The sequence below is a fragment of the Myotis brandtii genome, unplaced genomic scaffold, assembly GCF_000412655.1.
Source record: "Myotis brandtii unplaced genomic scaffold, ASM41265v1 scaffold137, whole genome shotgun sequence".
NCBI lineage: Eukaryota > Metazoa > Chordata > Mammalia > Chiroptera > Vespertilionidae > Myotis > Myotis brandtii.
In genome coordinates this window covers 2,476,930-2,496,929 of record NW_005354874.1, presented here as the reverse complement: position 1 = coordinate 2,496,929, position 20,000 = coordinate 2,476,930, and the positions used below count along the sequence as shown (strand labels likewise).

Sequence of the window (20,000 nt, the reverse complement as noted above, 5' to 3'; positions counted from 1 at the left end):
GAGTACAACATTTACCTACTCCACCATCTTGACTGGAAGCTCTCTATTCACCTGCTGATGGACATTTAGGTTGTTTTCATACCTTGGCTATTATGAATAATGCTGCAATATAACATGGGAGTATACATATCTCTTCAAGATAATGATTTTGTTTCCTTTGGATATATACCCAGATGTGGATCACATGGTAATTCTATTTTTAATTGGTGGAGGAATCCTCATACTGTTTTCCATAGTTGCTGTGCCAGCTTACATTCCTCTCAACAGTGTAAAAGAGATGATTCCCTTTTCTCCACATTCTTGTCAGGATTTGTTATCTCTTGTCTTTTTGATAGGAGGCATCCTTATAGGTGTAAGGTGATATCTCATTGTGGCTTTGATTGCCATTTCCCTGATGATTAGTTAGGTTGAGCACCTTTTCACATACCTGCTGGCTATTTGTATGCCTTCTTTGGAAAAACATCTGTTTAGCTACTTTGACCATTTTTTATTGGTTTTTTTGTTTGTTTTGCTATTGAGTTATATGAGTTCCTTATATATTTTGGATATTAACCCCTTATTGGATATGTGGTTTGCAAAGATTTTTACCTATTCTGTAGGTTGACATTTTGTTGATGGTTTCCTTTGTTGTGCAAAGGCATTTTAGCTTGATGTAGTCCCACTTACTATATTTGCCCATTTTTGCTTTTGTTTTTTGGTGCCAATTCCAAAAATATCATTTCTAAGACCAATGTTAAGGAGCTTACCTCCTATGCTTTCTTGAGTTTTATAGTTTCAGGTATTATTTTTAAGTCTTTAATCCATTTTGAGTTAACTTTTGTGTATGGTGTAAGATAGAGACTCCCTCTCCTCCCCTCTCCACCCCTCCCCTCCCCTCCTGTCCCCTCCTATCCCCTCACTTTCCTTCCCCTCCCCTCCCCTTCCCTTCCCTCTCCTCTCCTCTCCTCTCCTCCTCTCCTCTCCTTTCCTTTTATTATTTTCTTTGTTTCCATGTTGCTATCCTCTGGTAGCCTTGTGACTTTTAATAATATTCTGACAGTAGTAAGAGCAGTAGCTAGAATGTGTGCAGATTTTCTATTTTTATAGTGCTTTCAATATTTCTATTTTAGTGATTTGTTCAGTTAAAAAATATTTAGTAGTAAGTGTTGATTATTTGGCAGACATAGTTCCAGGAACTTGGCATACTATAATGAGTAAGACAGACAAAAATCTCTGCCCCCATGATATTCACATTCTGGTAAACAAACAATATAAAGTAATAATAATTCCATGGACTCACAATGGATCCATATAGCCTTTTATATGAGGAAATTGAGATCTAGAGGCATTATGTGAGATGGCCCCAAAACTCAGTTTATCTAAAACAGAGCCAGAACTCAAATCTGATTTTATGATACCAAATCCTGATGTTATTCCTCCTGCTCATACCACCTCCATATCTTATACTAAACACTATGCAAAAAAAACCCCAACCCTACCATCACAAAAAACACACATACAACAAAATGGCTATTTCACCATGCCCAAAACTGCTGTTTATATTTACATTGATCTCTAATTTTACCTAAGACCATCATGTTCTAAAATAGATTTGTGTAAACATAAATGATAAAAACTGATTCCAATTTGCATTAAACTCATGCTTACAAATATTTTTAAACTTTTTGAAAAATATTATTTTAATTATGTTTTAGAGACAGAGGATTGGAGAGGGAGAGCAAGAAGGAAACAACATCCATCTGCTGCCTCTTACACACCCCTTATCATGAATTGAGCCCCTGACCCGGGCATGTCCCCTGACTGGGAGTTGAACTGGCGACCTTTTGGTACAGGGGACAAGGCCCAACCAATTTAGCCACAGCAGCCAGGGCTCTTTAAACTTTTTATTAGAATATAATAAAAAAGAATTTTCATTAACTGAACACACCCTTATAAGCAGCATAAAAAATAAAAATAAAACATTATCACTCCCCCACCAAACTCTCTCATGCCCCTTTCAGTTACTATACAATTTCCATGGATAACAGCTATCCTGAGTTCTAATAACAAATATTTGTTTTATCTATTTTAGTGCTCTGAATAAAAGAAATTGTATCGTATATACTCTTTTGCATCTGACTTCTTTTTCTTTTTTAAAATATATTTTATTGGGTTTTTTTAACAGAGAGGAAGGGAGAGGGATAGAGAGTTAGAAACATCAATGAGAGAGAAACATCGATCAGCTGCCTCCTGCACACCCCCAACTGGGGATATGCCCGCAACCAAGGTACATGCTCTTGACTGGAATCGAACCTGGGACCCATCAGTCCGCAGGCCAACGCTCTATCCACTGAGCCAAACCAGTTAGGGCCTGACTTCTTTTTCTTAATATTGTCTGTGAGATCTATCTATCTATATATGTGATTGTGTGTAGTAAAGACAATTCATTCTCATTATTTATCCTCTTTACTGTTGATTGATATTAAAGTAGTTTCCATTTGGGGATGATATGGATAGTGCTGCTATAAAGATTCTTGTGGAGTCTCTTGGTGAATATTTCACATGTTTTTCTTGAGAATACACCTAGGGGTGGCACTGCTGAATCATAGGGTAGATATATGTTTAACTTTAGTAGATACTGTCAGTTTTCCAAAGTGATTTTAATAATTTACTCTCTTCCAAGTAGTAGTTTAGAATCCCAACTACTCCAGGTTGTAAATATTTACATTAGATGCTGAAATGCCTTCTAAAATGGGTACCACCAATTCATCTCTAAGATAACCTCACATTATTTTACTTGTTTTCCTAAAAATTCAGACATAACTGGCCTATATTTTAAAAACAGAAATAATATAGAAGATAAATATACTTAGTTACCCCATTAAACTCTTCTATAAAGCACTTCCATGTACCAACAGGAACTACAGAATGTAAGAGGTAAAGAAATTTCAGAAAGTCTGGGGTCCCATACTATCTATGACAAAACGTCTTAAGAAAATACTTCTTAACTGAATATAAGTAATCATTTAACTATAGGATAACAGTCTTTTTCTTCTTTTCCATTCCCTATACCTCTGCATTCCTGAAATAATAAAATAATATTCTTCTAGAATTAACAGCAACTGCTTAATGCATACAGACAAGGTGGTAGGCAAGCAAAGTTTCTAGAAAACTGAATAATTTGTTTTTTTTCTTAATTGGAGAAAGAACCATGATTACAATTTACAAGGACTGAATGAAACTGCATTACAATAAACTAAAACCATTTTTCTGCATCTTTATTTTATTTTTCTGCATTTTGATTTTAACAGAATGCTTATCAAAGAACTGTAAGCAGTCTAACACTTACCTATTTGCTAATTCTGATGAGTGAAACATCAGAATTCATGAGGCCCTGTGCCATTTGTAAAATGAATCTTTTTTGCTCCTAAGCCTCCAAGTAGAGCCCATGGAATGACAGGGACCAAATGGTATTTCAGAAACGAAGTACATAATAGGTACTCAATAAACCTAGAGATTGGCAAAATGATTACTGTTTTATTAAAGGTGATGTAAATATAAAAGGAAACTCACTTTCTCCAGGTTATAATAAAATCATGCAAAAAATAACTTAAATCATCTGGACCTTATGACTCTCCTAATGCTCATTGGTTTAACAGTACATTTACAGATGCTGTGAAGTTACTGATAAGAAGGAAATGAGGCACACCTCCCATCTCCATGACCTTAATATTTATTAGAGACTTGATAATAACCAATGCTAGATAACTAGCCTAGCCATGAAGTGGAAAAACTAAGCCACATATATCTGTTTAGCCAGTATATTCTTTTCCTCCAGGCCCTAGTTTTCAATTTACACTGAAACCCGCTATTTCCTAATCTGAGCTGCTTCTAATGTGCTTATGAAAAATGTATATACCTCTCCTCAAACTTAACAATTCAAAATCCTCAGGGTTAGACAAAGAAATCTGCATTTTTAAATCCTCACCAAAGGATATGTTTTTATTGATTATTTTAGAGAGAGGGGGGGGGGAGAAGGAGGGAGAGAGAATAAAAAAACATCAATGTGAGAGTGAAACATGGATCAGTTGCCTCCTGCATGCGCCCCAACAGGGGATCAAATCAAAACCTAGGTATGTACCCTGCAACTGAATCACCCAGCCAGGGCAAGAAATTTGCATTTTTAACAGGTACATAAAGCAAAGTTTGAGAATCACTGCTCAGAATGGAATTGGAGATAAGTGGAAGGACAGAGGAGAAACAGAAATAATTTGAGCTATGTCATTTTTTTCTGTAATTAAAAAAAAATCACATAATTCCGTTTCTCACTTTTTGACTAATCATTAGATTAATCAAGTTGTGACTTAAAAATAAAGATACCACCTTTAAGGTTGGATCCTCTAGAGAAATGGCTGAGGCCTGAGGTGCATGTGGATGGAGGTGAGCTGAAGCTAAGCAAAAATGAGCTAAAGAGGCAGCTGAAAGCTGAGAAGAAAGTAGCGGAGAAGGAGGTCCAACAGTGAAGCTCAATGAGAAACAAGCCAATGCTGCTGCCACCAACCACATCACTGACAATGATGTGGCTGCCAGTGAGGAAAACTTGGACCCAAACCAATACTGCAAGATCTACAGACAAGCAGTCTATCAACTGAAGTCCAATGGGGAGGACCCGTAACCACACAAGTTCCATATAGATGTTTCCCTCCCTCACTTCTTCAAAGAATATAGTCACCTGCAGCCTGGGGACCATCTGAGTGACGTCACCTTAAAGGTGGCAGTTTGAATCCATGCCAAAAGAGCTTCTTGGGGAAAACTCAACTTCTATGACCTCAGAGGAGATGGGGTCAAGTTTCAAGTCATGGCCAATTACAGGAATCATAAATCAGAAGAACACTTTATTCATATCAATAACAAACTGTGTCAGGGAGGCATAATTGGAGTTCAGGGAAATCCTGGGAAAATCAAGAAGGGTGAGCTGAGCATCATTCCCTATGAGATCATACTGCTGTCTCCTTGCTTTCATATGTTACCTCATCTCCACTTTGGCCTCAAAGACAAGGAAACGCCATATGTCAGTCAGGGATACTTGAACTTGATCCTGCTCTAAGATCATCACATATATATGAAGTTTCTTGGCCCTCACTGGCTAGCTCAGTTGGTTAGAGGGTCCTCCCCATACACAAAGGTCGTAGGTTCTAACCCTATTTCAGGCACATATAAGAATCAACCAATGAATGCATAAATAAAATGAACAACAAATCATTATTCTCTCTCTCTCCTCTCTCTCTCTCTCTCTCTCCTTGCTCTCTATAATTAATCAATCAAATTTAAAAAATGTAAATTTCTTGGATGAGTTGGAATTCCTAGAGATTGAAGCTCTCATGATGAACATCATCCCAGAGGGTGCTGTGTCCAAGCCTTTCATCACCTACCATGATGAGCTGGACCTGAATGTATATATGAGAATTGCTCCAGAACTCTACCCTAAGATGCTGGTGGTTGATGTTGATGACATTGACCAGGTTTATGAAATTGGATGCCAGTTCTGGAACGAAGGACTTAATATGACTCCCAATTTGAGTTCAGCACCTGTGATCTCTACTTGGCCTATGAGAGTATCACAATCTTGTTGAAATCATGGAGAAGATGATTTCCAGGATGGTGAAGCACATTACAGGGGGTTACAGGTGATCTACCATTCAGATGGCACAGAGGGCCAAGCTTACAAGATTGACCTTGCCCCACCCTTCTGAAGAATCAGCATGTAGAAGAGCTTGAGAAAGCCCTAGGAGTGAAGCTGCCAGAAACTAACCTCTCTAAAACTAAAGAAACTCACAAAATGCTTGATATCCATGTGACAAAAGCTGTTGAATGCCCTCTACCTTGGACCACAGCCAGGCTCTTTGATAAGCTTGTGGGGAGTTCCTGGAAGTGACATGCACCGATCCTGCATTCATCTGTGCTCACCCACAGATAATGGGCCCTTTGTCAAAATGGCACCGCTCTAAATACAGCCTGACTGAGCGTTTTAGCTTTTTGTCACGAAGAAGGAAATAAGCAATGACCCCATGAGGCAGCGGCAGCTTTTTGAAGAACATGTTTATAGATGAAAACTTCTGCACTTCCCTGGAATATGGGCTGCCCCCCACAGATGGCTGGGGCATGGGCATCGACCGAATCACCATGGTTCTTAAAGACGCCAATAATGCCAAGGAAGTACTTCTGTTTCCTGTCATGAAATTTGAAGACAGGAAGGAAAATGTAGGAATTGCTGATACATTGTCTAGAAAATAAAAATTGCAAGTCACATAACTCAAGCATCTTTGCACTTTTGCAAAAGATCAAGGACTCCTCGGGAATTCTTGTACATTGATATCCATTTGACTAACGCAGTTCAGTTAGCAGAAGAGATAAAATGAATTAAGAATTCATTTTATAGGCCTTGTTACCAAATAAAACATTTGTCCTTAAAAAAATAAGATACCTGGCGCCATCTTAAGCACACTAAATTAGAATCTCCTAAAAAAGGACCTAGAGCCCTGGCCAGGTAGTTCAGATGGTTAGCATAACACATCTTCCTGATTCACCAAGGTTGCTGGTTTGATCCCCAGGGCATATATAAGCACCAACCAGTGGCCCTAGCTGGTTTGGCTCAGTGGATAGAGCATCAACCTGCGGACTGAAGAGTCCCAGGTTCGATTCCAGTCAAGGGCACATCCCTGGGTTGTGGGCTCAATCTCCAGTGGGGGGTGTGCAGGAGGCAGCCGATCAATGATTCTCTCTCATCATTGATGTTTCTTATCTCTCTCTCCCTCTCCCTTCCTCTCTGAAATCAATATATATATATTGATTAAAAAAACAGAACCAACCAGTGAATGCATAAATAAATGGAACAACAAAGCCATAGTTTTCTCTCTCTCTCTCTCTCTCTCTCTTTCTTCCTGTGTCACTCTCTCTTCTTTCCTCTCTCTAAAAATCAATTTTAAAAAAAGAACTTCGAGTCCATATAGTTGACAAACTTCCACAATTCTAAAGATCAGGAAAGTTTGAAACAATGTGGGAACTGCCGTACATTCTGTTCAAACAATTAGCCTTTGCCACTTGGAGAGTATAAACTTTGACTCTCAAATTTTCATAGAGTTTAATCATATATTTCTTTCTTAAATTCTTTTTATGATTGAAATAAACAAAACACAAACATTTTTAGGCTGCCAATATTCTTTATTTCTATAGCTGGCTTTTTTTCTTCATTATTTCTTCTTAATCTTTCTTACTGGAGTAAATATATAAGTAAAAATCACACAGTGAACATGCTAAGGTAACCAGCATACAGATCAAGAAACTGAATAGCACCAGGACTCCAGAAGTGCACCCTTCTTGTCACTACCCTGTAATTCTAATCACCACCCTAACTTGTAATACCATAGATTATTTTTACTTGTTTTTGAAGTTTATTGAATAATAGGATTTGAAGAAAATTGAATAATAGTAAATATACTCATTGATGTCTAGTTTTTTTAATTCAATACTGACTTCATGAAATTCATTCATGTCATTGTACGTACTTATGGTTGACTCACCTTTTTTGCTATATTATTCTTTTGTAACAATGTGCCACAATTAATTCATCCATACTCCTATAGATTATTTCCACTTTGGGATTAGTAACAATAGTGCTCTTATAAACATTCTTGTGCATGTCCTTGAAGAACATATAGATTCATTTCTCTTAGGTGTGCACCTAGGCATGAAATTGCTGAATCAGAAGGTAAGTGCCTATTTAGCTGTTGCTTTGAGGCCAATTTTCCAAAATGGTGGCACTTCCCCTAGAAGAAAAGAACCTCAGTAGCACCAATGGTTGGTGTTGCCTGCCTTTTTCATTGTAATCATTTTCTATGGGCTGATTTCAGAACTCTTTCCCTTAATGGCATGCATGGTCCCAATTTCTTTGTAGCTTTTACCCTTCACAGTTTATAACATTCACAGTCTATAATATTTGACTTAGCATCTATTTAACGTTTAAGGTACTGAATAGATTTAGCCATATAAAAGAGAGTCAGCTCACCCTAAAATAAATTTGCCTAACTCCATTTTACTTTTATTTTATAAGCAGAGGCAGACACAATCATTTTCAGTTAATTTCAGACTCCCTAAATATTGGAAGAAAAAAATATGGAGGACCTAAATTTTGGTAGATTGCTAAACCAAGTCTAGTAGATAAGTTCTTTTAAAAAGTGTGCAGTTTCACTAAACTGGGCTGGGGACAAGATTGTGTAGACATGGAAAGATATAAATTCTCCCCCCACACACACGTTTTTTCCCCCACGTTGTTCTTCCTGGTAGTAGTATCCAGCCAGCAAAAATTCATTTTCAGTAATGGCTCAATATCTATACTACTAACCAATGTATTTGTGAAAGCAACATATTGTGAAATTGAAGTTTTAATAGTTTTCTTTTTTTAAGAGAAGAAATGTAATTAACTCATGGAAGATGAGCTAACAACATTATTTAAGACTCTGGTATTATTTTTCATTTTCCCTGTATCCTATCTTGTCACTGAAAATGTGGCATAGATTTAGCCAGAAATCTAACTCCTAAAAAGCATTGTGTCAGGAATACCAGTCCATTAACGAGACACCTCACAGATACTGAGATAGAAAAAGGATAGGAGAAAAAGATGGCCAGTTTGAAGGGAACCACGCCTGAGTGAGAATTTTTTTATTTTATTTTTCTTTCTTTCCTTTTTTTTTTTTTTCCTTTTTCATTGTTGTTGAAACAAAACAGAATTTCAGATTTACATGCTGCCAGAGTATCACTTCTTGGCACTTCAAAGATAAATTGGGCTGGAAAGAGACAGAATGTTTTGTGTACTCCCCTGCAGTGTAGTAACCCAAAAGCAGAGAGTTGTAGCAATTTGCAGGGAGGGGGTTAATTTCAGACTGAAGAAAGATACAGCTAATCCACTCCCTCAGGCAGGGGACTTAGGAGGAGATTTAAGGGGGAAAGGTATTTCACACAGAAAAATGTATGTTACTTCTCTATAAAGCCTACATTTTCCATACATAATCTTTCCTCTCCTGCTTCCCCCCACCAAGAACTAAACCAAGGTTATTATTTAAACATTAATTAAATTAGGCAGGGAGAAAGTTTGCTATCATTTATATAACACAAACCTATATAACTTTTTTTCTAATTATAAGTATTTCATGTTTGAACAAACACCTCTCTTCTAAGCTGCTGAACATATTCGGAGGTAAATTAAACTATTTGAGTGAGTTAAGCAATTACAACAAATTAGACAACAGCCTCACTTGCTCCCTAAACCACAAAGTCTTCATGAATGCTTTGCAGTGACCCACAAATGGAACAATAAGAAAGATGTTAAAAGGTACTGTCACAGGAACTGAACGCTAAATGATGCGAGCTTTTGTCTAAATCCATCCAAATATAGGCAACAAATTGCCACTTCATGCACTGGGGACCCTTTCTTGTAAAGACCTGGGTGATAATGAGATCCTTTGCCCTTCTGCAGTGTCAGGTCATATCAAACACAAATGAGCAAACTCTAGCCTGCAAATGCAGGGTGGGGCAAGCGTAGGCTTACAGTTGTTTGTACGGAAAATAATACAATAATTAATAGATATTAATACAAGGGTGAACTGTGTTTTTGCATACTCACAACTGTAAACCTGCTTTTGTCTCACCCTGTATTTATTTAAATAATCATCTATTTATTTATAAAATGAATCAAAATACTCTCTCATTCTACTATTGTATTTTATCCAGTAGAAAGGTAATATAAATCATACAAAACTAACTCAAAATAAGCTTACTATTCCACCAACTAACTCAAAGGCCTTAATAAAATGTCACCTCTCTCTCTTCCCAATGCATCTCTAATGTATGTTATGCTTTACAACAGTATCTCCTAAACTTCAGAATTTGGCACTGCTAAATATACGCTCCAATACTCCAGAAGCCCAAGGTGGGAGTAATAAGAAATAATGCTCTGTCGCTATTCAATTATAAAATGTATAATCTTTCTCTCCTTCTGTATGCAATTCATAATGCAAAAGGAGTGTCTATTATAGGGAGCTAGCCAGATAGAATTTGGAGTTTTAATTATAATTCTAATTACTTATATTTGTAATATAATATAATATCTCAGTTTAATTATTTCCTTTCTATCCAAATGCCTGGCACAATCTGAATGCAAATGTGACTTACTGAATCTTTACATTGTTGTTTCTATTGCCAACTCTATATATAAGCAGGCTTTCAAACATTGTCAGTCAGCTGACAATGTGCTTTATAGGCAAAGATAAAATCAAAATAATTAACCAGAATAGCACAGACAGTGACTAATCAGGATACACATCCAGCCAATCAGAGTGGTCATCACCATCAATAACAAGCATGGCCAGGCAAGCACGTTTTGGCTGAAGAGCAGCCCCAATAAAACATGTTCTTCGAACAGTCACTGATATTTGTTGATCTTCCATGAGCTATAGCAGGGCCCATGTACATATGCATTCCCACACCCAACTATAACTTGCTTTTCTTCTTTTATTATTATTCTACATTATATCATTGATATTTAGGTATCCTCAGCATGCCATCAGATACACATCTCATTCTTCTTAGTACCCTCATAATAATCTCAAATCAGACATGTCTTTCCTCTATTGGTAGATCATTTCTCTATTTACACATATTTAGGCTAACTTTCACTTAATCTAGTAAATATAATTGCAGTATACACGTAATCTAGTAGATATAATTGCAGTATACACATATATCATTGTGTACTGTTTTCTTGTTTTTAACTCTGAAAATTAAGATTGTAAGTCAGAAGATATATGTTTATCTTTTTAACTGATTATGTGAGATTGTTTTCCAAAAGAGATTGCAACAATTCACACTATGAGCTCCTATGGCCCTACAGGCTCACACATGCTGTGCTGTGGGTTGGGTTCCCTGGAAAATAGCCCTTTAGAGTTGTTGAGCCTGGAGGCAGAGTTGGACTTCTGTATCTCATATCATGAATCCAACTCACGGAGAGGGCATAATCTTGGTCAAGACCTCTCTCTCTGACTGAGAAACATTCTTGGAGAAGGAATCAATTAAGAGTTGTCAGCCACCTACACTCTAAGTAGCAAGAATAATTCTTCAGTCCTAAAGGGGAATCTGACCCCATCATATAAGTAAAAAATTTATTTCATTGTTTTAAATTGGATTTCTCTAAATACTAATGTGGGCACATATTTCACATGTTTTTGGCCATCTGGAATTTCTCTTCTGCTTGTTCATACCATTTGCCCATTTTTCTTTTGGCTGTTAGCTTTCTTATTATCCTTTTGTATAAACTCTTTGTATACTAGGGAGAGTAAATCTTTGTTATCATATGAGTTACAAATCATATGTAATTCCATTTAATTTATCTATTTTTTTGCCAAATATATCAGGGGACTGACAGGAACAGGTAGCACACTCAAAGGTTTTAACTAAAAAAGTATTTAATGAAAGGGCTATATGCCTATAGATGCAGGCAGGGTTACAGAAACCAACAAAGATACTAACAATAAGAAAGAGCTGCCTCTACTGCTAGGTCTTAGGAATAAGAAGAGAGAAAGTAACTAGCAGTGTCTGATAAAAGCTGGAGATGTGGAAGAAGAGGTGGCTAGGCGATACAGTAAATAAAAGTTAGCCTCTTGAGGCACGGGGTTAGCCAGAGAAGAACGTTGAGAATAATGAGTGGGAGGAGGGAAAATACAGAACAATCAATACGCCATATAAAACATTTTAACTTTCTGTGTAGCCAACATTTCAATTTTTTAAAATCTTTTAAAGCATTGTTATAAGCTATTATTTTTTATAACTTTTGATTTTGAAATACTAGTAGTTTAAGACTCACAAGAAGTTGCAAAAATACATAGAGTTCCTGTTTACCTTTCCCCAGTGTACATAACCATAATAAATATAACCATAGCACATTGTCAAAACCAGGAAATTTACATGGGTACAATGTAATTCACTTGGATGCAGATCTTACATAAATTTTTACCAGTTTTTACATGCAATCATTTGTGTTGTGTGTGTTTTGTGTAGTTCCATGAAATTCATCATAAGTATAAATGTGAGTACACATCACCACAGTCAAATACAGAATTGTTCCATCACCACAGAGAAACTGTATTGTATTAAACCTTAATAGTAATATCCCTCTCCCAACCCAAACCCTGGAAACAGTAAAACCTCATTCGCTATAATTTTGTAACTTTTAGAATGTTATATAAATATAGGGTGTCCCAAAATTCATGCAAGAAGTAATTTTGATAGGAAACACAGGTTTACAATTAAAGATTATAAATCTTTAATTGATTCATAAAGTATACAGTATAAGGTTATGTATGGAATAGCACATCGGGTAAATGGCCTCCACGGCTTTGCTGGCACATACGCAAAGCCGTGGTCTTCATTGGTCTTCATTGTCCCTGCTCCTGGGCCATAATTGGTACTTGGTAATGCTTATCAAATTGAAGGGATTGAAATCAAAGGGCAACAGATATTAGAATCTGATTCAATAAACCAAGTAAAATTAGGCTTTTATTTGTTGTTGTTGTTGTTGTTGTTAATGCTCACGCAAAATTCAAATCTTGCGTTAATTTTGGGACACCCTATAGAATCATACAATATGTAACTATTAGAAATTGGCTTTTTTTCCCTGTCTACTATAATGCTATTGTGATTCATCCAAGTAGATGCATATATCAAGAGTTTGTTCCTTTTCATTACTGAGTAGTATTCCATGTATGGACATACCACAGTTTGTTTAGCCATTTGTCCAATGAAGGACATTGGCTTGTGTTCAATCGTTGGCCATTACAAATAAAGCTGTTGAAACTTCCATGCCATATTTTTTGTGTGAATATAAGTCTTCATTTCTCTGAGTCAAGTGTTCAAAAGGGCAATTGCTGGATTACATGAAGATTTATGTTTAACTTTATAAGAAGCTGCTGTTTCCATTTCTGGGAAGATATAGTAGATGCAATTTTCTCTATTCCCCATGCTATAAACAACTAAAAACTCTGAACATTATGAATAATCAAAAAAATGCAAGCAAGCAAACAAACAAATAACAAAAACCCCACAAGACCCCTCTGACAAATGAAATAAAAGACAGACAAGACCAAAAGAATGACAGAGTGCTGAGTTCTCTCCTTGCCCCATATATTCCAAACTTAGAGCCAAAGATATTGGTAACCCAGAAATGCCCATAGATGCAGACATAAAAGAAAAAGTCCAACAAAAGCCTACTGCCAGACAAGACAAAATTTTACATAACCAGTATATTCCAGCCTAACATAACAGGAAAACACACACACACACACACACACACACACACACACACACACACACTCTCAAAATGCCTCACTCCACCAGCAAGGCAAAGTAAGGAGCAGAGACCTCTACCTTTGTGAGGCTGCAATGAGGTAATCCCCACCCCTACCCATCACAGAAGGTATCAGAGTACGCCAATCAGGAAGCTAGACTTTCATCCTCATCAGATGGTACAGAGGCTTACAGAGCATCACTGTGTTATCGATGAAAGTGAAAAGCTTGGGGTGAGGGGAAAAGAATTTACTGAGGGGTTTTTGTGGAAAGCTTTATTAATGATGTAAAAAGGGAGTTTTCCTCCAAAGTCCCACCTTCATCCTTTTGTCACATCCTTCCAGCTGTGTCTCAGCAGAGCTAGAATTAAGGCCACTGCCCAGAATTTCTGCTCCACATTAAAGCGCAGTCCAATCCGACATTTGGCTAGTTTAGCTTGTGTTCCCAGATGCAGTCATTGTGTGTGGGGTCTGCCTGGCCATGGAGCATGCAGCTGCTAAGGCCACATGGCAGGCTAGCAAAGGGGCGAGTGTGGGTCATGGAGCAGGAGAGTGAGAGGGAACTACAAGGCAAGTGAGAAAAGGAACTCTTTGGGGATTTTAACCTTCCAAGATTTCACAGGCCTGCATTGGGGTCCACCTTTCTAGCCAATGGTCTTTTACCAGGCTAGATTAACAGGCAAGCACCTCCCCTATTCCAGTCCAAATTCATCAACTCCCCTTTTGTTCAAACCCTTTCCCCAGGGATCTGCAGGGAATGGACAGGTGGTTCCCTGGGGAGCCTGAAGCTGTAGATTCCTGAAGCTGCTTAGTTGACCACACTTAAAAAGTTGGGCCTCCATTTTGCTCTTTTCCTATTATTAACTACATAGTTAGGATGATAAATGGAGACCACCACAGGAGCCAGCCCATCCACTCCCACCCAGAAGTAATGAGAAGGCCCACCCTTGGGTGTGAACAAAGACACGGTAGGGTACCTGAATTGTATTTTTCCCTGGCAGTATTTAGTCAGTGTCCCTACTTCCCTTGCCAGAGAAGTGTCAGAGGAATTTAATTAAAACAGAAGGTTTAAATAGGATCCAAAGTTGGATAACATAATACAAAAATACTCAGGTGTCAATAAAAAAAATCACTCATCACAGCAAGAACCAGCAAGATATCAAACTGCATGAAAAATAATGATCAATAAATGCCAACACCAAGATGGCACAGATGTTATCATTATCTGACACAGACTTAACACATCCATGATAAAAATGCTTCAGTGAGCAATTATACTAGTACACTTCAAACAAGAAAATAGAAAGTCTCAGCAAAGTAGAAGATCTAAAATGAATCAAACAGAAATTTTTGAACTGAAATACAGAATAACCAAAATAAAAGCCCAGGGAGTGAGCTAAACAATGAAGGGGACAGAAGAAAGAATCAGTAAACTGGAAAATAAAACAATGGAATGATCGGATCTGAATAACAGAGAGAAAATAAACTGGGAAAACAAAAGCACAAAGCCACAGGGACCTAGCATTTGCATAATGTGAGTCCTTCAGGGAGAGGAGAAAGAGGGCAGAGCTAAAAGAGTGCTGGAAGAAATAAAGGTTGACAACTTCTCAAATTTAGCACAAGACGTAAACCTACAGATTCAAGAAGCTGAAAAAAAACCTTAATTGGGATAATCCCAAAAAGATCCATGCCACCACACATTATAATTAGACTCCTAAAAACTAAAGACAAAGAAAAAAATCTTGAAAGCAGCAGAGAAAAACAATTATCTTACTTATAAGTGGAAAATAATTCAAATGAGAGTGTATTTCTCATTTAAACGAAGAAGATTACAAGAAAGTGGCACAAATTTATCTTAAGAGTTGAAAGACCCCAAATTTTATATCTAGTAGAAATATTCTTCCGGAATAAAGGGAAAATCAGCACGTTCTCAAATGAAAGAAAACTAACAGGATTTGTAGCCAGCAGATCTGCCCTACAAAATTGGCTAAAATAAGCAGGAAGTGAAAGATGAAAATAGGACCATGGGGCCATCAGGTAGAAGAAAAGACAAGTCAAGAAAAAGTATGGGTAAACACAACAGGTTTTCCTTCTCCTCGTGAGTTTTCTAAATTCTGTATTATGGTTGAAGCAAAAATGATAACACTATCTACTATGGTTTTAAATGTACATAGAGGAAATAGTTAAGATATTTATATTATAAATAGGGGAGAGAAAAGGGATGTAAAAGGAAGGAAGATTTCTATACTTACTTGAACTGATAAAAATGATAATACCAGTAAACTGTGATTAGTTACAATAATCAAGACTGGGGGTATTGGTGGAGGGATAGAGACATAGATAACAATGGGACATAAAGACTAGAGAACTCAGACAAAAACCCACATGAATATGCCAAAGGATTCTTGACAGAGGAACAAAAACATACTACCTTAAGGAAGAATAGCCTTTTCAAGAAATAGTGCTAGAGCAATTAGACATTCATTGATATAAAAATGAATCATGGCCCATGTGTCACATCTTATATAAAATTTAGCTTGAAGTAAATCATGGACTTAAAGATAAAACTTTCAGAAAAAAAATAGGAGAAAATCATTGGAATTGAGGGATAAGCAGAGTTCTTGCGCTTTATACTAAAATCATAATCCATAAAATGAAATTTGGATTTCATCAAAATTTAAAGCTTTTGCTCTATGAAAGACCCTTTTAAGAGAAAATATTTGCAAACTTCATATCCAACAAAGCACTAATGGCTAGAATATATAAAGAACTCTCAAAACTGCAACAGTAAAAACGAAGAATCTCTTACCCATTGAGACAGCATGGAGGCACCTGGAGAGTATCATGCTAAGTGAAATAAGTCAGTCAGAGAAAGACAAGCATCACATGATCTCACTCATATGTGGAATCTAAGTAACAAAGTATGCATCTATGCATAACCCACGGATACAGACAATAAGGTGGTGAAGGCCTGGGGCAGGGTGCGGGGTGAGCTGGAGGGGGTTAATGTTGGAAAACAGGGAGGCATATATAATACTTTCAACAATAAAGATTTATTAAAAAAAATTACAGATGACAAAAAAAACTAAACAACAAAAATCAATTCAATTACAAAATGAGCAAAAGATATGAAGAGACATTTCACTGGAGAAGATAGACTAAAGGCAAGTAAGCAAATGAAAAGGTCAGTCATTAGGCAAATACAAATTAAAGCTACAGCAAGATATCATTATACACCTACCAGAAAGGCATAAATAAAAAATAGTTGCAATACCAAATGCTGGTTAGGAAGCAAAGAAACTGGATCGCTCATACATTACTGGTGGGAATGTAAAATGCTACAGAATCGATGGAAAATATTCTTACAGTTTCTGTAAAAAATAAACATGCAACAACCATACAATATAACAATTGCACTTTTGGGCATTTAACCCAGATAAATGAAAACTTTTTTGACACAAAAACCTGAACATGAATCTTTATATTCAAAATAACCCAAAACTAGAAACAATACAGATGCCCTTCAATGGGTGAATGGTGAAATGAATTTGGCTCATCTATACCATGGAATACTACTCAGCAACATAAAGATAGCAACTATTGATACATGCAGCCACCTGAATGAATCTCGAGAGAAATATGCTGGTAGAAATAAAGCCAACACTAAAGTTACCTACTATAGTACTCCACTTATTTAACATTCTTGGAATGGCAGAGGGTTAAGGAGGGGATGGAGTGGAAGGGATACGAGTGTGGCCATAAAAAACATGAGGGATCCTTGAGGTGACAGAAGTGTTCTGTATGTTGACTGTCAATGTCAATAGCCTGTCAATGATATTGTGCTATAGTTTTAAATGAAAAATTAGAACCTCTCTGCAAAGAAATAGAATGCAAAAACAAAGAAAGAACTTATAGAGAACTGATATTGTACTACAGTTTTGCCAAATTGTTACCAATGAAGGAAACTGGGTAAGGCATATGTGAGGATCTCTGTATTATTCTTTACAACTGCATGCAAAACCACAAATATCGCAATATAACAATTTTAATTAATAAAAAAATAAACTGCTAAATTCTTTTATAGAATGGTTTTACCGTACTATTTTCATACAAACTATGAGAGAGAGAGATCCAGTTTCTCTGCATTCTCACCAGCATTTGTTACATTCAACATCTAAGAATTTTAGTTATTCTAATAGATGTGCTGTGGTGTCTATAATTTTTAACCTTTAAATATATGATGTATTAAAATAAAGAAGAGTTTTTCCTAAATATAAAGGAAGATCCCAGTTCCCTTTAGGAGGAGTTGCTGGTTGCTGTCTCCCCTGCCAACTGCTATATTTGCTTTCTTTATACTCTGAATGCTTTGTAACTCATCATGTTTTCCCTTCTGAACTTGGCTTCCTGGAAGCTTATGCAGAGATTTTGCCACATGCAAGGGACTAACATACTCTCACTTATGCCACCACTCAGGCAGGCAGAGGAGGAGGGAATGACCCTAGTGGTGATGCTTATAGAAATTGGATTAGGAGCACTGGAAAGTAGAGACAGAATTAAACTCAATTCCAACCCAGTCCGCCAAGGAGAAGGACCACAATCCAGTCTAGGCTGAGGAAGGTTGTGATTGCAGGTCCTGCTCATTCTAGGCCAAGGATGACAACCGAGGGAAATCAGGTCCAGGAGGAACAGGGCAGACACACTACTCACAAATCATAGAACAGAGATGGTCAGAATGGTGCAGTGGGCACCAACTTTCCCCAAGAGTTTCAAAGCAAGACAGCAGAGCACCAGAGAAGAAGACAGCCTAGTCCCCTCGGAGAGAGCTGGCAGCAATGGCAGGAAACAAATAGCAGAGAGAGGCTTTCCTGCAGAATCCCCTCCCTGAGCAGGGAAGAGCCAGAGAGGACAGAAACAACCAGGAAGCCAAGAGACCTAGACAGAAGGGGAGAGAAGACCCATTCAGTTTAAATTCACACAATCCGGAGGTCTAGGGAGTTAGATTCATTAACATTCTCACGTCTCTTTATTTCCAGAAGTGGGACATGCATTCAAAAGATAGTTGAATACCAATTTTAAACACCAAGAATATAACCCAAGGTCAGAGTGTATAGGCCCAATTTTTACACTCAACTACTATTGCTATCCCTGACAAATGAGTTTTGGTGTAATCATCCTTTTGCTATCATGATTAGTTAGAGAATGTTTGTATTTTTATTATATCTATACCATTTTTAGTGTAAAATCCCTTACCTCCATGTTGGAAGTTAGTATCTGTATAAATAATAATTAAACCATATTAAGCAAGAGAATGTTGAAGTGAAAAAAAAGCAAGTTACATGTTTGGTGTAATAGGTTTTTTACTAAGAAGTGAATTTGACTCCATTTACATATTTGGACAAAATGAACATTTTTTTTTTATCACTGCAACAAAGTGATGCTTGAGGACACTCCATTTCCTAATCTATTTTCATGTGGAGGAGCATGAAAAGCACAGATGTTTCAAAATTATGCCCATTGGTTTTTATATCCCAAATCCCAAGACATTAAAAAAGGGAGTTATCTGCCAACACATCTATCTAATAATCTTGCCTTTACCTCATCCAGAGCCAAAGGTTCTACCCTTGATGTCCAGATGGCAATAGTGTGTCTTGTTAAAATCAGTATATTGCAGATTATTGCTAAGGACTGTTAAAGTTCAAAAAGTGTAAAAGATCATGCCTCACATACAGTTGATTGACTTCCTTGACCTAGCCTTATAATTCTTATCAGAATAATTTCTTGGGCATTTTATGTTTTTCATCCCAATTATTTTAAATCTGACTCCAAAGTTCATTCTTTATGCAGGACCTGAGTGTGATTTAAATTGTAGTAGAGACCATTGGCAGCAAAATCTCAGACATCTCTTGTAGCAATATTGTTTACGAATACATCTCCTAGGACAATGGGAACTAAAGAGAAAATAAATAAATGGGACTGCATCAAAATTAAAACCTTCTGCACAACAAAATAAAGCATCAACAAAGTAACAAGAGAGCTCACTGCATTGGAAATGATATTTGCCAATGTTATATCCTGTAAGGGGTTAATTTCCCAAATTAAGAGGGAACTCATACAACTTAACAAAAGGAAGATAAACAATCCAATTAAAAAAATGGACAAAGGACCTAAATAGACAGTTCTCCAAAGTGGACATACAGAAGGACAAAAGGCATATGAAAAAAAGGCTCAAAGTCACTAATAATCTGAGAGATGCAAATCAAAACAACAATTGGGTACCACCTCACACCTGTCAGAATGGCTATCATCAACAAATCAACAAACAAGTGTTGGTGAGGATGTGGAGAAAAAGGAACCCTCATGCACTGCTGGTGGGAATGCAGACTGGTGCAACCACTGTGGAAAACAGTTTGGAGTTTCCTCAAAAAATTAAAAATGAAGCTACTATTTGACCCAGTGATCCCACTTCTATGAATATAATCTAAGAAACCCAAAACACTAATTAGAAAGAATATATTCACCCCTATGTTCATATAGCAGAGCAATTTACAATAGCTAAGATTTAGAAGCAGTCTAAGTGCCCATCAGTAGATGCGTGATTAAAAAACTGTGATACATCTATACCATGGAATA

General features: G+C 36.9%; 1 protein-coding gene and 1 pseudogene across 3 annotated transcripts in view; one reads left to right on the top strand and one right to left on the bottom strand.

The window, feature by feature from the left end:
• Nucleotides 1-20,000, bottom strand: part of MACROD2 (MACRO domain containing 2) — a 1,947,520-nt gene that overhangs the window by 1,433,737 nt on the left and 493,783 nt on the right. The window lies entirely within an intron of this gene.
• LOC102245075 lies at nt 2,886-6,273 on the top strand (annotated as a pseudogene).